Source organism: Dromaius novaehollandiae, chromosome 8 (assembly GCF_036370855.1).
Source record: "Dromaius novaehollandiae isolate bDroNov1 chromosome 8, bDroNov1.hap1, whole genome shotgun sequence".
Classification (NCBI taxonomy): domain Eukaryota; kingdom Metazoa; phylum Chordata; class Aves; order Casuariiformes; family Dromaiidae; genus Dromaius; species Dromaius novaehollandiae.
The window spans coordinates 21,924,009-21,943,253 of NC_088105.1; the positions used below are offsets into that span (position 1 = coordinate 21,924,009).

At 43.1% G+C, this 19,245-nt stretch overlaps 1 long non-coding RNA gene across 2 annotated transcripts in view; it reads right to left on the reverse strand.

Moving 5' to 3' along the window:
• LOC112979805 (uncharacterized) overlaps window positions 1-19,245 on the reverse strand; it is a 60,667-nt gene that overhangs the window by 12,431 nt on the left and 28,991 nt on the right. The window contains exon 5 of one of the 2 annotated variants that reach the window (XR_010390190.1): window positions 6,137-6,301. The exons of the other annotated variant lie outside the window; for it this stretch is intronic. This is a non-coding gene — a long non-coding RNA (uncharacterized LOC112979805). The remainder of the gene's footprint in view (window positions 1-6,136; window positions 6,302-19,245) is intronic. 2 annotated transcript variants of the gene reach the window in all.

Genomic DNA, 19,245 nt, shown 5'->3' on the forward strand with positions numbered 1-19,245 from the left:
ATTCTCTGCCGAGATATGCTATTGGCATAGAGCTGGCAAATTATATTAAATTAAAATAGAAAGCTTAACAGTTATCTTCATTTAAATACAAAAGCATATGCGTACTCCACACTTAGTGAAAGAGCAAATAAACAGAAAATAAAATTGTACATAACAGCAACTTCTTCCTTAGTTGCAATAACAGTAATGTTTGCACAGTTACTGTCTAGTGCTCCCAGGCTGCGACACCAGGCGATCATTACATGGGAAGCGGTGGAAAGCGCGAGGTGAACCAGGCAGCGCTTTGCCACGCCGTTCGCTCGCAGGCAGCTCACAGGCCACTGGTGTCCCTGCCCGGTGCCCCCACCAGCACCACACCGCACAGCCGCGCTCGCACAAGCCGGCCTCAAACAGCCGGGAGAGCACGTGCCGAAGGTCAGCCCAGACCACAGACCCACGGCAAATTTGGGCATTATGCATCCACACTTCGTATTTCAAACCAGAACTGTAAACCTCCAAACCCACAGCAGCTAACCTTGCAGGTGCTGGGATTTTCACCACAGAAGTTAAGCAGACCCCAAAATTTACACATCCAGGCATGCTCAGAAAAGCCTCGATCTTAAGAGGTCTGAGAAATTCACGCCTTTCTCATGCCCAAGCCTCCTTAGGATCTGCACCCAAAGCTGCGCTCCCCAACACCTTGCCTGAGGAGCTCAGTCCCACAGGTGTGCTCAGGGCATATTTTACCTAGGCAGGTTCCACATAAAAATGCAGCAGTAAAGGTGTTCTTCAAAATCGATTGTTATCATCCCAGTGACAGAGGCAGTATATCTCGCACTCTCTCAAACAGCTCTGCTCAGCTACTGCACAGAGAAAATAGGTGGCTCTTTCAGGAATGTGGAATAAAGCTGTCAGGTGGACCACGAACCGCAAGGCCAGACATTGCAGCCGTTCCTGTCCTGGCTGCAAAGTCCCCTTATGAATCTATGTCTAAGTAACTTGACTGGCAGCTCATTCAGTGTCTGGAACGAAGGAGAGGGGGAACAATTATACTATCTCAAATCATCGTTATTGTTTCAATGATTACATTAGCATTCTCCAAGCATAAACGGTCCACAAAACATTTGAGGCAGACATCTAATGATGGATTTTCCCAACAGAGAAAGCAATTCCTCTAAGCAATAAAACAGTCTGAGAGAAATCTTGCAGTCATAAATCTAGTATTTCTCATTACAAAATTTACATCAGCCACAAAGTGATTACTTCTAAAATTACAAACCCTTGTGGGCAGCAATATTAGTGGGTTACCAATTGCCATTCTCTTGACTTGTGAGAGAAACAGTCCAAGTCATTATGGTCTTTGTAGAAAAAATACCAGAAGAATTGCCTTATTATGGATGGAAAGTTTAGAATATCCACAGAGCAGGCACCTAGAGCGGGAAGAGCCAGGACCAGCAGCAGGATCCACCAAAACGCTCCAAGGTTACCCAGGAAAAGTGCAAGCATCATGGATCTGCTGCAGCGCTGCGGCACACGCAACAGCAGCGGCCAAGCTGCCGAGACCAGGACGCTCACCCCGCTCTGACCCTCGGCTCCCCCAATCCCACCGCGTGTCCAGCATGACAGGGCAGGGGCATGCCAGGCAGCGGGAGGCTGAACGGGCACATGGGTAGCACCAGCCACTGACCCTCCTGACAGGGAATGCAATGGGGAATAAAATAAATCCTGTTTAACTCATCTAGGTTCACGCTTCACACAGACTAAGGAAGTTTCTTAATGTATTTGCAGAGAAAGCAGAAGAGGAGGAGGAGGAGGAGGGGCATTCGCAAGCAGCAGAGATCTAGCAGATATATTGGACTGTAAAATTCATTTCTGCATGGCTAATTAGATACATAGGGCATTACCTTGGTTTTAATTGCTCACAGAAACCAAGATCATCTCAGAAAAAGTGAACTAAAGCCAAAGAAAGAAGTTCCAAGACTTTCCAAAAGTACAAGACAGGTTTCACGCATAAACTGACCTCACTGCGGTTCCTGCCTCCCGCTGCGAGTGCTCATCGCCCGAGCGGGGCCTGCGGAGCTCGCAGCGGTTATCGCAAATCACATCCGTTTGCTGATCTTACCGAAAACCCCTCCCAAACACTGACAGCTGTCCATCAGACCTACGCGCTGATTCAGCTTGCCCTGAAGCTACAGCCACAAGATCACGGCCGCGAGCAACAGGCGACGGAGACCTGGGACACGGGGCTGCCCCCTCCACTTGCACTGCACTGCGCCAGGCCGGCTCCAGGGCAGGCTGAAAGCGTGCACACACATGGCTTATACACGCGCGTGCACACACACACTCGCGCGCTGCTCGGTGCCCGGGGCAGAGGCAGGAGCTCGTGGCCTTGTGTCACTCCTCCCACTTCCTCACAAGACACCGACCCACCGGGCCCCCCGCCTGCACCCAGCACCACCACTGCGGGCAGCAGTTCAACGCAGGCTCTCGTTCCTTGATCAGCTAAAATTTTAAGTAATGTAGAAAGCACCTCCACAAAGAGGCAGCGCCTGCTCTAAGGGCTTCCATGGGAAGGAGAAAAAGGGAGGTTTCATTTTTTTCTGAGGACAGCCACGAGCTTTCATGCAGAAAGAGGAGACAAGGACCAACGACTACGGACGCGTCACTAAACCGAGACGCTACGATCTTCCCATCTCTCATTACAACGACTCGAAACGCCAGCGGCGATACTTGGCTTCCCGACACCAGAGCCTCCTCCCACCAGCGGCCCCAAAGCACCCTCGCGGCCGGCACGGCTCTTCCCCCACGGGCGGCCCAGCGGTGCCGCACACGGCACGGCTCCCCACGGCCGGGCGGGCGCGCGGGGCAGGGCCTTGGCTTTGCCTGGGCTGCGCTGCGCCTTAGCAAGGCTGGCTGGGACAAAACCGGGGCAGCCCCAGCCCACTGCAGTCATGAGAAGTTACTAGTGTTTTATTTTTACTGCAAGTCTGATTATTGGCTGTTGTGTTGCTTGCTTTTAACAGCACGGTCCAAAATTTATTATGAGCAAGATAACGGGAGCAGTAGCAAAAAAAACCTGTAAATACTTGCCAGCAAAAGAAATGAAGTTTTATTACATACAAAAATATGCTAAAAGAATACATTCCCATAATTTATTACCTCATCTTTGCCATATACCGTGCACTTCATTTTAACTATTCAGGGAGTAGCCTGGTCGCATATTCCATGTTTATGAGAAAACTATTTCTCAACTATTTCTATCCCTTACCATAGAATAAAAATATTCAACATGCTTATGCTTTCTGCCCTAATAATATACCTGAAATTTATAGGGCTGTAAAATGATATCCCAGCATGGCATTAGCTATTTCAGTCTTTGATCTATTGATGCCATTTGAGTAGATGATAATCGTTTACCAGCTCAAAATACTAGCCTAGTAAAAATCACTTCACTGCTCCCATAACACATTTTACAGCTGGAGGGTAAATATTTATTTCCTGTGGGTAAATTTTCTATTTTAATAGATGTTCACATACTATACTGCTCTTGTGTATCTGGTTCTACCTCCAGCACAACCCATAGCCTCCCCTTTCCACAATTTATTACAAAGAAGTATTTTGAGAAAAAGAGCTCAAAAGACCTTTACTTAGAGATAGGCAAAAAATTAATAAGCATGTTATGTATGAGTCAACTTTGTATCTCATGTTTGAAAACCATCAGCGGGCAGATTCCCTCTAATCTGGGGGCAATTTGGGCATGTGCTCCACAGCCCAGAGTGATGGACAAGCCCTTCTAGCCCTCCTGCTAAGAGGTCCTCTCTTTTGTGGTCAGTAATTTGCAGAGCAGCTAATGCAGAAACTCCTTAACTCTTTATAAAATTTTCCCTGTCATCTCCTTTCTATTACTGAGTATGAAGAAAAATCCATTACAGCCCCTTACCAGAAGTCTTCTATTTCTGCATGGAACATATGTATCTTAGGCAGTAGCAGAGCTACTCTCCCTGCAATGATAATCCAGCAATCCATCACCCATGATTAAGACCAGTCATCTCCAAAGGAGATTGTTTTTTGCCTCCTTGAAAAAGCTCAACTTCAAGTTGAAAAATTAGTTTTGATAAGAAACTTAAAACATTTCATCTTGAAACTGTCAAAATGAAACCTATCAATTTCCTGAATTGTTTATTAAAAACTCAAAATATTTTGGTATTTTTAAAATCCGTCCGCTCTCCATCCTTGGGCAAGGGAAGAGAAGGAGCAAAACTATTCCCAGTCTTTCCTTGCTGATAAAAAGTGCATTTTTTCCCCCCAGCATATTTACTAATTCAACAAAGAACACCTTCCACCTTTACTGGGAACATGCTTGCAAATGTGTTCCCAAACTATCATTTCTTCACTCCAAATCTTTAAAAAAATCCTTTTGGAACATTTTCACTACAGTTCCTATTAAAGAATTGCAACTGATATTAAACACAGTAAAGAAAATAAAATTCAGGTATTTTTTGCTGAGAGCAAGGGTCCAGTTTCACAGGATGAATTCCCAAAGTACTAGAGGCTGAACTCATGCCAGTAGCATCTGACCAAGTACATGACTGGTCACTCTTCGGATTGTTGTCATGAGATCCAGTTACAAAATTAGCCTCTTAGACCTGGACCAAACCAGGTCCTTCAGCTAGGGGACCTTTGCTGTATGGCCAGAGCACAAATCCTGTATTTAACACATCTTTGAGTGGCTGAAACTTACCATCCACCTGTCTTTTGGCAGGGTCTGGTCCTGATGTTGCCAGATATAATTTACACTTGACCTCCCAGCATGATTTAAATGCATACTTTCCCCAAACTCTGCTAATGTCGCAAACAACTTGGTTTACGAGCCAGCTTTTAAGGAGGCATGTGAAAGAGGTGAAAATATAGATGCTGCTGTTTTTATTTCAAGGATGAAGCACAACTTACAGGGAGATGCCTTACAAGGATATGTGCTCGAGCTCGTGAAACACAAAACAGTCATAAATGATCTGCAAAAAAGGGTGAATATGGAAGTGAACAAGTTAGCTGGCAATACTCTTGCTTTTACAACCCCAAATGGCTTAGCAACAATGAAGCACTTCAAAAGAAATCTACCATACAAAGCAACTGGGTGATACAAAGGCAGAGGAAATCCAAAGTTAAAAGGGAAAGTGATGCTTATGATGGGGGAAAACATTAACTTTCCACATACAGTGATGGGCTCTGAACTGACTATCACCAGTCAGGATAAAGATTTTGGAGTTATACTGAATAGCACTATGAAAATTTCAGAACTATCCTAAAATTACAGTAGCAGTCAAAAAAAAAGAATTATTAGGAAAGGAACAGAACAGAAAGCATCATAGCACACCTGGATATATACATATACAATGCAGCTACTATTTAAATATTTTTTTGCAGTTCCAGCTTGCCCTGTACTTGAACTAGAAGGGGTAAAACGAAAGGCAAAAGGTATGAAACAACTTCTATATAGGAGATGACAAGATAGATCAGGATGCCTCAGCCAGCCTGGAAGATGACGATCGAGGTTGTGACAGATGTATACAATGACAGGTGACACAGAGAAAGCAAGTAGGAAATCACTGCACACTATCTCTTCCAGTACAAGAATCAAGGTTAACAAGTGAAACTGGTAATATCAGAAGAGATGTCACTTCATCCAATGCATAATTAGACTGAGGAACCAACTGCCACAGGAATTGGATGCTAAAGATTTATGTAAACTAGGAAGTGCCTGGAAAAAAGTTCCCTCCTCAAAAAGGAAAGAGAAGTTATCAAAAGCTGTTAACACATACAAAGATGTTTCTCCTGGCTGTGGAAGTCCTGAGCTACGAATCTTTGGGGGACTTGAAGCGTGTACACGGAAGTTCTGCTAAGTCTTGGACTGTTCTTTAATCTGTCTTAGGTATCATCTGCTGCCAGAGAGAGTGAGCTAATACAGAGCCAAAAGGATTTTTTTTGATATGACAGTATTCAGGGCATTTTGATACATATATTATGTCATCTGAAAAACGGATTTCCAAAATGCTCAGTCTATGTCACTTTCCCTATGCATGCACAGCCAAAGGAGCACTTTCATTACAAGACCCACTGCTGTCAGGCTAATGCTATGACTTTGGGAAGTTCCGCCTACCTTGGCGAGGGAAGGCAAAAGACATCGAAAAATGGAAAAGGCTGTGTATCAGGAACAGAGCCATCAGCTCAGCAGAGATGTCCTGACATCACTCAGTATTCATAAGCTGCAGATAAGGACATCTCGGATCATCACACATGGCGCTTCGTCACAGTCATTGGGTGGCTGTAGAGAAATAGGTTGTTTAGAAGTTGTTCTCAGTTACCTTTTGAGAAAAGCTTTTGTAGAGCTATTTTTAATATTAACATCCACTAACGGAAAGCTAGAAGTAGCCTGGCTATTTTTTCCTGTAAGGGGGAGATGGGACATGAACTGAACTGCTTGAGAACTGTGTATGAAACATCTATGGCACCATTTGAAAGTGGTTCTTGCCTCAGATAATATTTTTTCTGCTTTTTGAGTGTCTTGTACACTAGGAATGAGACATGGATATGAATTTTATTTGTCTGACAAAGAAAGCTTGTAATAAAACTCATCACTTTAGGTCACAAGGGCATTATACCTGCTCTGATTTCTTTAAGGAATTTCAGAGTATGTTGGCTAGAGAACATGACAAAGCAGCTACATTAGTTTATACATTTTTTTCTTCCCAAATAAGACTTCTCTTACGAGGCCTTCCCAGTAGGAAATTTGGAAAACTGACAGACTGGATTGTTGGATTTTACTGTTGCTAAAACATGTGTTGTTGTGTCATGTCCTAAACAGAAAACCAAAGCACCCTTTTTAAATTCTCAGCACTGCTGACACTTCCAACAAGTACTTCAGTATTGGTTTTGGTCTTATCTGTTTCTAACAGACAGCCTCATGCCTTGAAAATTTGACCTGAAATAAAAATTCAGCCGCTAGTATCTGCTGTCAATTGTGCAGAAAATAGGAGATGACAGCAAAGTCACTTCTGCATGCCGAATTAGATCTCTTTCCAACATCTTCTAATGTCATTATTAGCACTCAAATACACTGTGTCAAAATGTGTCTGTATAGGGAGATGGACCAGGCAACATCAAATTTATCCCTTAGTTGATATGACAAGCTGTTTTTGATTCAAACCGCTGAGTAGAGAGAGGCTCTTAAGAAAAAGTATCTACTCCATCATGAAGGTTTGTTTGTGAATGTGGATATTATAATGGGTGGAAGTGGTTAAGAAGAAACTATACTATGCAATTTCATTGAATTGTTGGAATCAATAGTGCAATATGAGCTGTTAAAACTTTATTTTGAGCCTTACTGCCTACACTCCAAATAGTCAATGTTGCAATGTGAAGAGTTTCAACAACAAGATCGCCTGCAAGACAACTACTCTTTGCTTTGGAGCTAGCCTTAACAGCAAAGACTAATTCTAAGGCAATCACATAAGTATGGATTTAAGTGTACCATATGGCTTTATAACAATATTCAAAAGACGGGAGAAGAGAATAGCATTTGGAAAGATTAAATTCTTTGTTCACAGTTTTGTTTTCTTCTGTCAAAATGTATCCAAATAAGAAGTGAATAACCAGACTCAAAAGGCATCTAATTATTGACAGAGAGCCAGTCCTGGGAAGTCAGCAACATAGCACTGAGAAGGAAGAGTATATCACCTAAATATCATGTCAGTGCCCCATAAATAGCAAAAAGTACAGCAGCCATTACAGCTCTACTCCCTACATCTGTATGGCAAAGTTCAGGAGGTTATTAGAAGAAATGAAATAAATTACAATCAAAAAGGTACAGATCTGTATAAAAGTGGAGCTATTAACCTAGAGAGAGAAAAAGTCTATTTAATTCCATTAATAAATGGACATCAATAAACTTCTCCTAGTCTAAGTAGCAAGACTCTTCCTGTTATTTCATCCTTTCATAGCCTTCTGGTATCCATTTCATTCAACTAAACACCAGGTAATTTATTTGGAGGGAGTGACAACAGAATTTCACCTCATCTCATTAAAATTAGATAGCCACCAAAAATCCCATTTATGAATGTTTAAATATTTGGGAGTGTGTTCTTACTGAGTACCTGAAGTGGCTCTAAGCTATTTACATTAATCACCCATGAGAGAAAGGGTCACACTCTGCTTTTTGACGTGGGCTCACAGAGCTGTAACTACCATACGTGTCTCCTGAAAATGCTCAGAGAAAAAACACAAAAGGAGTGCAACTCTTCCACTCCATAGCGTGATTTCATCCTGTATAACAACAAGAAGCCTGGGCAAATCTTAATCTTCTAATTTCATAATTTTCAGTAACACAGGAAGTTAACAATGATTGATGCATATCTTAAAGCAAAGACTAAACATCTGACTGAATTTGACTTTTTCTTAATCATAAAGTTTTAAAATGGAATTCAGTATACCACTAACAGACTTTATTTCATTAACAGAAAATATAAAGACATACTGTCTCACATTGTAAAACAATACTTCTTACAGAAAAGTATCTTGACATTTTAGCTCTGTATATACAAAGCATATATAATACACATCACTTTCTGTTGGCAACAGCCAGGTGACCTCTTATCTCCTCAGCTCATTGCCAAATTAAGAATGAGCCAAAGGCCAAGGTGCCAACAAACAGGAGACCAGCAGGAGAAAAGACATGCACTGATGTTATCTCATAACTTTTCCCCCTTTCCATTTTTTTTCTGCACTGCCTGTATATAAGCAACTGTATACTGCTGTATGCTGCTTCCAATGTTTGAAATTCTGTCTGCTTACCCATTTCTGTGAAGAGAGCAAAGCACCAATGGTATGCACGAGGTCTGGGGAGAGGGAGGTACAGTCCATCACCCCTGGCTCTCCCAATCTCCCCGCTAAAGCTGGTCTGGGAAAGTTGGCACCATTTGTAATCTCAACACAGGAAAACAAAGTTGATGAATTACTGCCTCAAACCCAGCAGCCTAGAAAAGATCAGTCTTCATCTCAAATGTAATTCAGGGGGCAAAAAAAAAAGTATAAGGAGTCTTGCAGACTCTTCAGGATAATCAGTTAAGCCTGAGTTAGAAGAACTAGCTATAGTATTTTTTTATATTTATATATTATATATTTATATATTATTATATTTGCTCCAAATCTTCATCCACCAACTGACACATCTCACATGATGCGAGACTGGAGGCTGACATTCCCCCAACACACACACCAAAGATCAACGATTCCGAAAATAAACTGTAAGAAGTTAGTGGCATAAGCAAGGTCACTGCTATAATGAAAGATGAACACAAGAAAACAAGTATAATTTTTAAAGCAGCTCCTTTCAATGACTGAGCAGGGACCAGGCACTATTCACAACTACAATGACATGGGATCATTCTTCAGGAGGAAGTGATAAATAGCTTCTTGAAGGGCACCCTTGCATTTAGGAAGGTGACACAGCAGAAATCACTGAGCTGACACGCAGTCTACAGCATTTCTTGTAAGCTCTTCCCCTCTCTGGAGAGAGGAGCTTGAGCAGCTCCCCTCTGCCCCCATCAGCAGCTTGCACCCAGGGATCACAGGGCAGCAGAGGCAGGGGCTTGGGGGACTGCTCCACTTTGGTCTCCTCTCACAGGATGAAAGAGATCTTTCTACCGGCCAGGCAAGTACAGTGAAATTCTTTTCTTTCTTAAAGCACTTTATAATCTGAAATTCAGTCCTAGCAGGGATGACACAGCAGAAACGACATTCAGTCATCATCCTGGAGAGCTGCTGTCCCAAAGAACCAAATTTGCAAACATTAGTGCAAATGTTTGCAAATAGTGCAACATTCTGAAATGCACTAATAAAGAAGTAGTCAAATTAATCTACATTCTTACTTTTCTCCAGTGTGTTCCTCAATGGAGACTAAGATCAGAAAAAACTAAAAGTTTAAACTATACTACTATAAACATATAAATCATTCCCTTGAAGGGAATTGTGTTGTCAGGGCAACACAATTAACCAAAGAAATCAATTGCATGTGATGGTTTCTCAGAATGAGTTTTTGAACCAGGAGTTAAATGAAACACCCACCTTTCTTTCCTCCCTCCAAGTTAATGCCAATAACAATAGGTAACAGAGAGAAAAGTTATGGAAGCAAAGAATCAGATAACTAAGACAGATGAAATACCAAAAGTATTTATCAGTTCAGATTTACAGAGGATTACATGAGAAGTCCCAACCGATAGTAACAGTGCTCAGAAACATCGTGTCTAACATCAGACAGACAGACCAGTATCCTCCAGCATGGGCAGAACTGGGCAACTCTGGCAGTTACGTGGCCCAAAGGTGAAAATAAGATACGTGATAAATCAGCAAGCTACCAGAGATGCAACAACAAATGGACCATTTACCAAACATGGCTCCACAAAACATTTTAGAGTTTAGGCTTGGTCTACAAACAACTGCCACAGCCTTAGGCACAATAACCCTATAGGCAGCTTTACAGTCACAGGCACAAGCAGCCTTAGTGGTAGTCTGTGGACCCAAAGTTACTAACTGGGCTATAGCAAAAGCACCAACCATGGTGACTGCAATTTATCCATCTCCAAACCCAATGGTGTAGCAAATGAGCATGAGAAGAAGCCATCCCACGTCCTCCCCTTGTCTTCACCCAAATCCACCTTATGATCAGATCTTCTAATAAAATGGCAAAGGAGAGAGAGAGAGAGAGAGAGAGAGAGAGAGAGAGAGAGAGAAGTGTGGGGGGAGATGTGAATTATCCTAACATTTCTAAAAGAAAGATCAAATTTGTTAAATAATGATGTCTAAATAACCCGTGTGAGTATTAGGTACATATAATACAGTACTTCATCTCTCACAGATCTCTAATTTAATAAACTCAGTAATTAAAAACTGATTCAAATGGTACATAAGATAGGTGTATGCTTCCCTCAGCTGAGCAGGATCAGAAAGTTTCTCATTCAAAGAATTATAATGAAATTTCCCTAATGTGATCTCCTAAGGCACAAAGGAACCAGTCCCGCCTATGCTATACTATATGAGCAAATATGTTTATGGATAAACATTCATCAAACTTTCTTTTGGCACTCTTCACACTATAGAAAAGCATGAAAATAGTCAGCAAAGCAAAATTAGACAAACCACTTTCTCCTTTTCTCTTTTCATTTGTTTAAACAAAACATCAAAATAAAACAGAACACTTTTCAGACCAATAAGTTTAATTGATAAAGACATATTAACATATGGTAATATTTGGACCCGTGTATATTGAAGGCTTTCTTTCAGAATCTATTTCCCTACTTTGATGACTGTAAAGCTGTTGAAAACCCAGGAAAACAGCCAAATTAACTCTTGCTAGTCTCTATTTACTCTGTCTTACAACGTGTCTCGCAGAGAGCCTCAAAGGTCACAGACTGATCTAATGGCAACATAGCTGTCAGCAGCACCCTGACGCTGACTGTTCTCAGCAGTCCTGGCTTACATCTGCTTTTTGTCCTTTTACCAACCATGATCAAAGTGAGATTTTAGTTATGCACCACATAAGTTACTTGGAATACCAAAACAAAATGTAAATAAAGGTCCTATAAGTATTCAGGATCTATCTAGCGTAAAATTCCATGTCTTTTTACACACACTCCTAATAGAAATGCAATTAAGGTGTTTTGGGGGGAAAGCTAACTTCATTTTAAACATTACTGAGGACACTGTTCTCTCAGACCTGAATTTCATCTTAGTAGAGCCAAGATTTCAGCTTGTACCTCATGGTAGAAAGACAAAAAACAGATATACAACTGCAGTCATAAAATAACTGGCTCCACAACTATTCTCACATTTCAGAATCAGTTGAATCAGCCAGACCCAGACTCTGAGAAAAATCTGCCTGCAATTATTTTGCCAGAGAAACGGTACATTCTAATAGCTAGGAAAATTTCAGACTTACTATTGGTGATTCACCTAAGAGCTTTTCAGACACTCCTATTAATAAAAAAGTAGCATTCTCTATGTTGAACTTATCACTAGTGAATATAAATTTCACTTTAAAAATTTGCTCAATGGTATATTCTTGGGACCCACAAATAACATGAAAAAACTGCATCACTGTACCTAAGGGAGAAAAGGGAAGAAAATTACTTCAACAAAAGAAGAAACAAACAAAAAGCACTCTTTCTAGTCATAAATATTGACCACAAGTATATACATTTAATGGTATTTTCATAGCGATATTTCTGAAATTCAGTTTATGCGCCCTGTGTGCCATAGTCCCGCTGAAACAACGCAAATAGCTACTTTCATTTGCAACAGTTTGATTTCTGAAAAGAACATAATATTAACTACAGCAAAGAGTTTTTAAAACACCCTGGTGCTTGAAGAACCATTCTAGGGAAAACCAGCAGGAAATATACTTTTCTCTTAAGTTTGCAGGTACAGTAGTACAAATCCGTATTTTCTCTGTTTGTTAAAGTATTGACTGTAACATATGCACAGAGGATAAAAAGACAACTGGAGGCCTAAGCTGACACTCCCATTCCCACCTGACATTTCAACAGTGGTCCCTTCGACAGCAGGACCAAAAACCCTATCCATCCTGAACTTCAACAGCTTCTAAAAGAAATGGCAATAGGGGCATTACAGCATTTGCGATTAAAATTCCCCAAACTCCTTGTTATGGCTAGGTTCAGGCCACTCGAGACAGCAGCTGCCACAACCCAGGAGCCCTGTGCAGAGGGCTCCCATAGCATGGGGGAAGAGAGCACCAAGAAGAAACTTCCTCAAGTTTGTGGTAGGAAGCAAGTAGGAAAGGAGGAAGCAAAAGAGCGGTCCTCAGCTGTGTGGCATTTAAGCAAACTGAGCAAAGTTGACCACAACTGGAGGAGCTGTGCAAGGGAACTGCATTTCAGAAGTAGAAAGGTCATGGGTGAAGGACAGATATTTGCAAGTCAGAAGAGCAGATCTGGTTGAGATTCAGGTGCGGCTTAGCAGGCAAGCAAAGGTCAAGGAAGAGGGAGCTACAACAGATCTCTTCCTCACATGAAAAGTTTCAGTGGTATTGTGTCTGAGAAGCAAACTTCTGGGCAATATTGCTACAAGCAGATAAGGAAAAACTATTCCTTACTTCATTCTCAGCACTGCTGACAGCCTGGTTAAATCTGGTCAAGTAGCTTGATGAGTATGAAAACATGCAGCACTAACAGCACGGCCTTCCCCAGCACCCTGAGCTGACAAAACGCTGGAATTCAAACGCGTGATCAAAGTCACCAAGTGACTGTGCGTCAGCTGAGCCCTGGTAGCTGTCTGCGAGCTCATTCCTAGCCTACGGCAAAAGTGGAATAATTTGACTTCACTCAGCCTGCAACCTGGGAAGGCAAAGTTACACCGAGTTCTGCATTTTGCACAGTATAGAAGCTTGCACTCACTTAGCTCAGGTGACATCTTAGTTTGATAAACATTGGTACCTCAATAAACAAACATTAAAAACGCTCTAGATGGTCAGAGTGGTCTGACTAGCCCAGGACTCCCTCTGACTAGAGGGGCTGTTTAGAGGGAGCACATGAACCTAGCTACTTCTGCAGTCCCTTCCCCAAATGCCTTCCCAGCGTCCACAATTGCTGGATTCGGGACAGTGGCAGACACATTCCTGCTTAACCCTTCAGTGTCTGTTGAAGCTACCCACCTCTATAACCTTCCATGACACAACATTCCGCAAGTCCACTGCTCTGCAAAGCAGTATTTTTTCTCTCTGCCTTTAGGAGTTACCATCTCCTACTTTTGTCAAGATCACTCTAGTTCTAGTACTGCAGGATGTGGTGCAAACAGCTCCACGTTCACCTTACCCAAAATCTTTGTGATTTCCTAACCATCAGCCACCCCTCTTCAGCTTTTCTCTTATCCAAACCAGAAAGTCCCAGCCTTTTCCATCCCTGCTCATGAGACAGCTGCTCCTTTTCCTGGATCATTTTAGCTGCCCTTCTCTGCACCTTCTTCAGTTTTTCTGTACCCTTCCTGAAATGCAGAAACCAGTATTGCATATTCAAGGCATGAGCACACCGAAGTGTTTTTTTATAGAAGGAAAAACAACACCCTTTGTCTTATTCTCTTGATGCAGCCCAATATTTTGATGGCTTTTTTTTTTTTTGGCTGCTGTGGCACATAGCCAAGTCTTTCCTGCATAGCAACTGCCAGTGGCGGGTTCACCATCATGCTGACGTGGTTTTTTCCCTGGATCTTTTTCCCTGGATGCTATATCTTGTATTTATCAACACGGAAAGTTTCAGACACCTTTTTGTCCACTCAAAGTTCTCATCGTCGATGTGGCATTTGATGACCCAGAAAGCTCCGTATCGCCCACAGACCCGAAGGTCTCATTGCACATCCTCTTCTCTGAGCCACTGATGAAGTCATCAACCAGAACCTGCCCTGTTGACCAGGTCCCTGCACCAGACTCCTTGCCATTCTGCAAAATAACTATTACATGACACTTTGTTTCCTAATGTTTACCAAGCTCTAAGTCTACAAAAAGACCTTCCTCACAAGCCCATGATAACTTTCAAATGACCTTTGAAGTGGAACCCTATCACTTGCTTTTTGACAATCCAGCAGCCCCCACGCATCCCCTCTCCTGTCTCTGCACGTCTCCTGACACCCGCGCAGACCGCCAGCCAGGCAGGGTGGTCGGACGTCCCTCCTCCGCAGCAGCATAGGCTCTCCCCCAACACATGATGTTTATCCATATGTTGAATGATGTCACTCTAAGATGGATGCTCAACAAAGAGGGAGGAGTAAGATCTGCTCTGGAGCCTTGTTTATAGGCAGGAGTTGCACCAACAACCCGTCGGTCCGCGACACAGGGCCTGGGAAACGCACAGCCTGGCCGGCAGCCGCAGCTTTGTGCTGAGCTCCCCCAGAGCAGTGGGGTGAGCACCGCTGGGGCTGCAACCCAGCACACCTGCTCCTCCTAATACCTCCTAGGTATTTACTTTGGACTGACTTAGCTCCTTTGACCTAACTGCTGCAAAAACCACATTACATGCAAGATCTCCCCAGCACCTTCAGCAGCGAAGACCAACACAAAGGACGCACCGAGCTCCCCTGCCCTGCCTTTTCTCCCAGCGCCCCCTTACACTGCCGTCAGGCGGCGGCCCTGCCGATTTCCTGGGTTTGATACACTTCGGGACTTCTTCCTAACAGCTTGAGCAGCCTTTGTAAGGCACTTCTCGAACTCTTTATGAGGCTTTTTAATTTCCTGTTTATGTTTGACCTGCCATGTTCAAGGGCTTTCCTCTTCTGCTCCTTCGGGCAGGCTTTCCATTTTCCAGCCGCTTTGCTACAGCGCCCTCCCCTCCCAGCTTTCCCAGCAAGTGAGGCAGGCTGCTGCAGGTGATCTTCTTTTCTCACTGAATTGTGGAACATACTTGGGGGCTTCTAACAACCTTATTAGAATACTACCTTAATAGCCTGCAGCCTGCTTATAAGGCTTTTTGGACTAATCCTTTGAGGGTTTTTTTTGACTAATTGCCTCATTGTTATGCAGATCCTGTTCTTGAAATTGAATGACCCCATGCTGTAGTTATGTACTCTGCCCTCTTCAGCCTAACGTTAAACCTAACCTTACGATGGTCACTAGTTATAGAGCAGCGCTCACGAACAGATCCTGCACGCTGCTCAAGATTGGGCCCAGAGCAGCATCTTCCTCTCCAGGGGCTCCTGGACCAGGTGCCGGAGGCAGCAGCCACTTCGCACATCCACAGTTTCCCTCGCTACCTCGCACCCTGATGAGGCACTGACCCAGCCTCTGCGGGTTGCTACCAAAACCTCCCACTGTTACTGCCCGTCCTGAATTTGCAGCCTCTCTAGTCTCCCTTTGCGCTTCCTGAGCACTATTACAGCTCGGAGCAGGGGGCTGGTGACACAATCTTAGCACTACATTTTTATTAGAGCACAGGATTTCAGCCCACAGGACTTCCACAGTCCTCCTTTTTCCATGATATTTCTATGCTCTTACACTTTATAAAATTCTTCATGTACAGTGCCAGCCCCCTGCCTGTATGTCCTTCTCATCTTTCCTATAACTGACATCCTGGCAACACCAGTTATCCTCCTTTCACCAGGCCTGGTGCATCAAAGTTATCGTTTGATGCCAAACAGCCCAACTCCCTCATATTATATTTCAGGCCTTAAAGCTAGTGCTGGAACACTTGGAAGTTTTGCCCTTGCTCCACTGCTTCATGCCGCTTGTTACCCAGCATCGCAGCACCCTGCTGTGGCTCCCCTATTCGCTGCAATGGGGCATTGCCCCTTCCAGCCTTCTCCAAGGGGCACCAGAAGTGAGTCACGCTCTCACTGCAGGTCATGGCAGCCTGAGCCAGGCCATCTCTGCAACCTGTCAGCTTTTTTCCTGCCTCTGAACTTAAATATTCCTATCACATCTATTTAATTTGCAGTGCCAGCAGCCTGGCACCAGGAAGCGGCACGAGCGGGGCTGCCGCAAGAGGGAGCAGAAGCTGGGAGCCGAAGGTGACCCCATGAGGTGAGGCAGGCCAGGCAGAGACCTCACTGATGGCACCTGGACCAGGCAAGCAGGGAGGAGCCAGAGACAGCCACTGGCTCCATCAACAGCCCAACAGCATCAGGCAACACAAGGATACAAGCCAGGTCTGAGATCAGCCCAGGAAACCCAAAAAACAGCTCAGGATCTGCACGGAAGAGGCGTACCTCTGATGTAGCTCTGGTCAGGACGGACCTCTCCCTCAGGCTGCAGGAGGACAGTGGGACATCAGCTGAAGATGGCCACAGGCAGGAGACAAGGTCCTCCTCTTCCAGTGGGTGCCTCCTTCTCCAAGATGTGCATCCCCTCAGGAGCAGAGGGCTGCGGGAAGGAGGGGGCACTGCTTTGCAGCCTCTGCATGGGCTTCATGTGCAACCTTGCTGCGGTCCCACTGCCTTGCTCACCGCTAACCAGAAGATGCCCACACAGAAAAGCTCTATGGAGCTGGTGAAAACGAGAGATTGAGATGAAGTGATGCAGAAGAACAAAAAAGAAAAATATTGCACAGGCAGCTAGGCTATATGAGACCAGTCTTAACTACAGTATTTGGATTTAATTAATTCTCATCACTTCACCAGCACAACCTTGCCTGGATCCTGCGCTCCTTCCTCAACAACATCCATCTGTCAAATTATGCACTCCTTGCTGAGACCAGAATATTATAGCTGCAAGAAAGCATTTAGCCCATCATGAGTGCTACTGCAAAGGAATAAATAATACTTAAGGCCAAATAAGAAGCGTGGATTTTTTTAATTGCATTTGACTGGGTTGATGGCCTTCATCTCTTAGCACTATATTGTTATTGCTACAGTAGGAAGACATCTTAGTTTATAACTGTGTTTGAGACATCTGTGAATGACTCATTATTGCTTTCCTCTCTCACAAAAGATTGGCTTCTGGCTCACTCAAGAACCAAAACCGCACAGAAACACCTGGGCACCAGAAACACGCTGCTCTGACTGCTGCTCCATCTGCAGAACAAGCTGCCTACCTGCCTGATCCCGGGCGGTTCAGCAGGGGGGACCTCCCCGTGCCTCGCTACGGCCAGGCAGCCTCCAGCCAGAGAAGGGGGAACATTTGTGCATTACCTGCTCATTAGGTCTGTTTGTGTCCAAAGCATTTTAGAAATCAACTAACTCATAAGAGATTTCACAGCATAAGCCAGGTGCTGCAACGTCAGAAGAACTAGAAAAAGAGGTTTTAGCAGACGAGCAGGTACTCGAACAGTAGCAATTTCTGTTTCAGTGGGAGAGATATGCTTGTCAGTGTGGTTTATTGGTTCATGTCATTACTTACTGATCTTTGACCGCAAGAAAGGCACCTGAACAACTTAAATATTTTTAAGCGTTCTCTATGACATAATGGATAACCGTCATTTTTCTAGAAAGACAAATTGCCTTTTGATTGGCTGTCTACTGTAGTAATTACAACCCGAATAATCAAATCCTTTCAACATAGCTTTCTCTTGTCAAAAAATAAAAATATAGAATGAAAACAGACATTACATGCTGTTTCTGATGTTTTTCTCTTTTCCACCTTATAATTAAAGGGCTTCTTCTTGCAATAGCTATTTTGCTATTGCTGTTACTAATATAATCAGGATTCATTCTAAAGTCTCTATCCACATACATGCAAGTATTACCATGCTATCTCACTACCATTAAAGAAAACAAAACAAAAACACCCACCCTTACTATGCTCACTACAAAGCAATTCATTTCTTGTTTTCACAACAGAACAAGAATATTTCACACTGGCATTATCTCATTCCTCCCAGCTGAGAACAACTAATGCCACAAGTACTTTTCAGGAAAAAGAAAAATTTACAGGAAACATTTTCTCTGGATTAGTAAATAGTCTCTAAATGATGTGAAGCCTCCTGCTCTGCTTGCATTAATAGTGTCTCATGTTGTCAGGCTTGTCCTGGCTCATTTTAAACAACTTCGTTATTTTTAGCTTTTGAAGCTAAATATGTCATGACTCCAGAACCTCTTCTCTGAGATGCTGGGCTTAAAAACTTAACTCAAAAGCTCAATTACATTAATAAGAAAATCACAAATTCCAGTTCTCAGTCCTTATAGGTCATCAGAAGTAGGGAAAACATTAAATAAGTTAAAAAAATATTCATTGTCTATAACCATAATTGTTAGACAATCAGCCCAAGCCTACTGTGCACCTAACTCTTCAGCTAAATTCTGCACTTTGCAGTCATGTGGGTGAAGTGATAATGGGAAGATGGAAAGGATTATTATGAGCACAAAGTGCTAATCTGCTGTCTAGGTCTGACTGAACCTGTCCCCTAACATTTACTCCAAAATGCTTTCAGCTCTTAAATTCACCTTCCAAAATCAGTAGGAGGTTAAAGCAGGACCCAATGGGAGGTTACATTTATTTAATATTCAGCCCTTTCTCAGATGAAATATTGCAGTCTATCCTCACAGGTATTTGTCAAACCATTAGAGTAATGGTTTACAGCTATTATGCGAAATTGTAGCTCTATTTGTAACTTCCATTGACAAAGGATAAGCAAAGTGCATTCACATTTCCTTTGAGAAATACCCCCAATCTTTGCCTTACAACACTGAGGGAATGCACCCTGTTAACTAGTTCAGAGCTGTAAGCTGAGGTAATGCTACGAAACGCTGTTTGGGAAATACGAGCCTGGATCTTTGAAC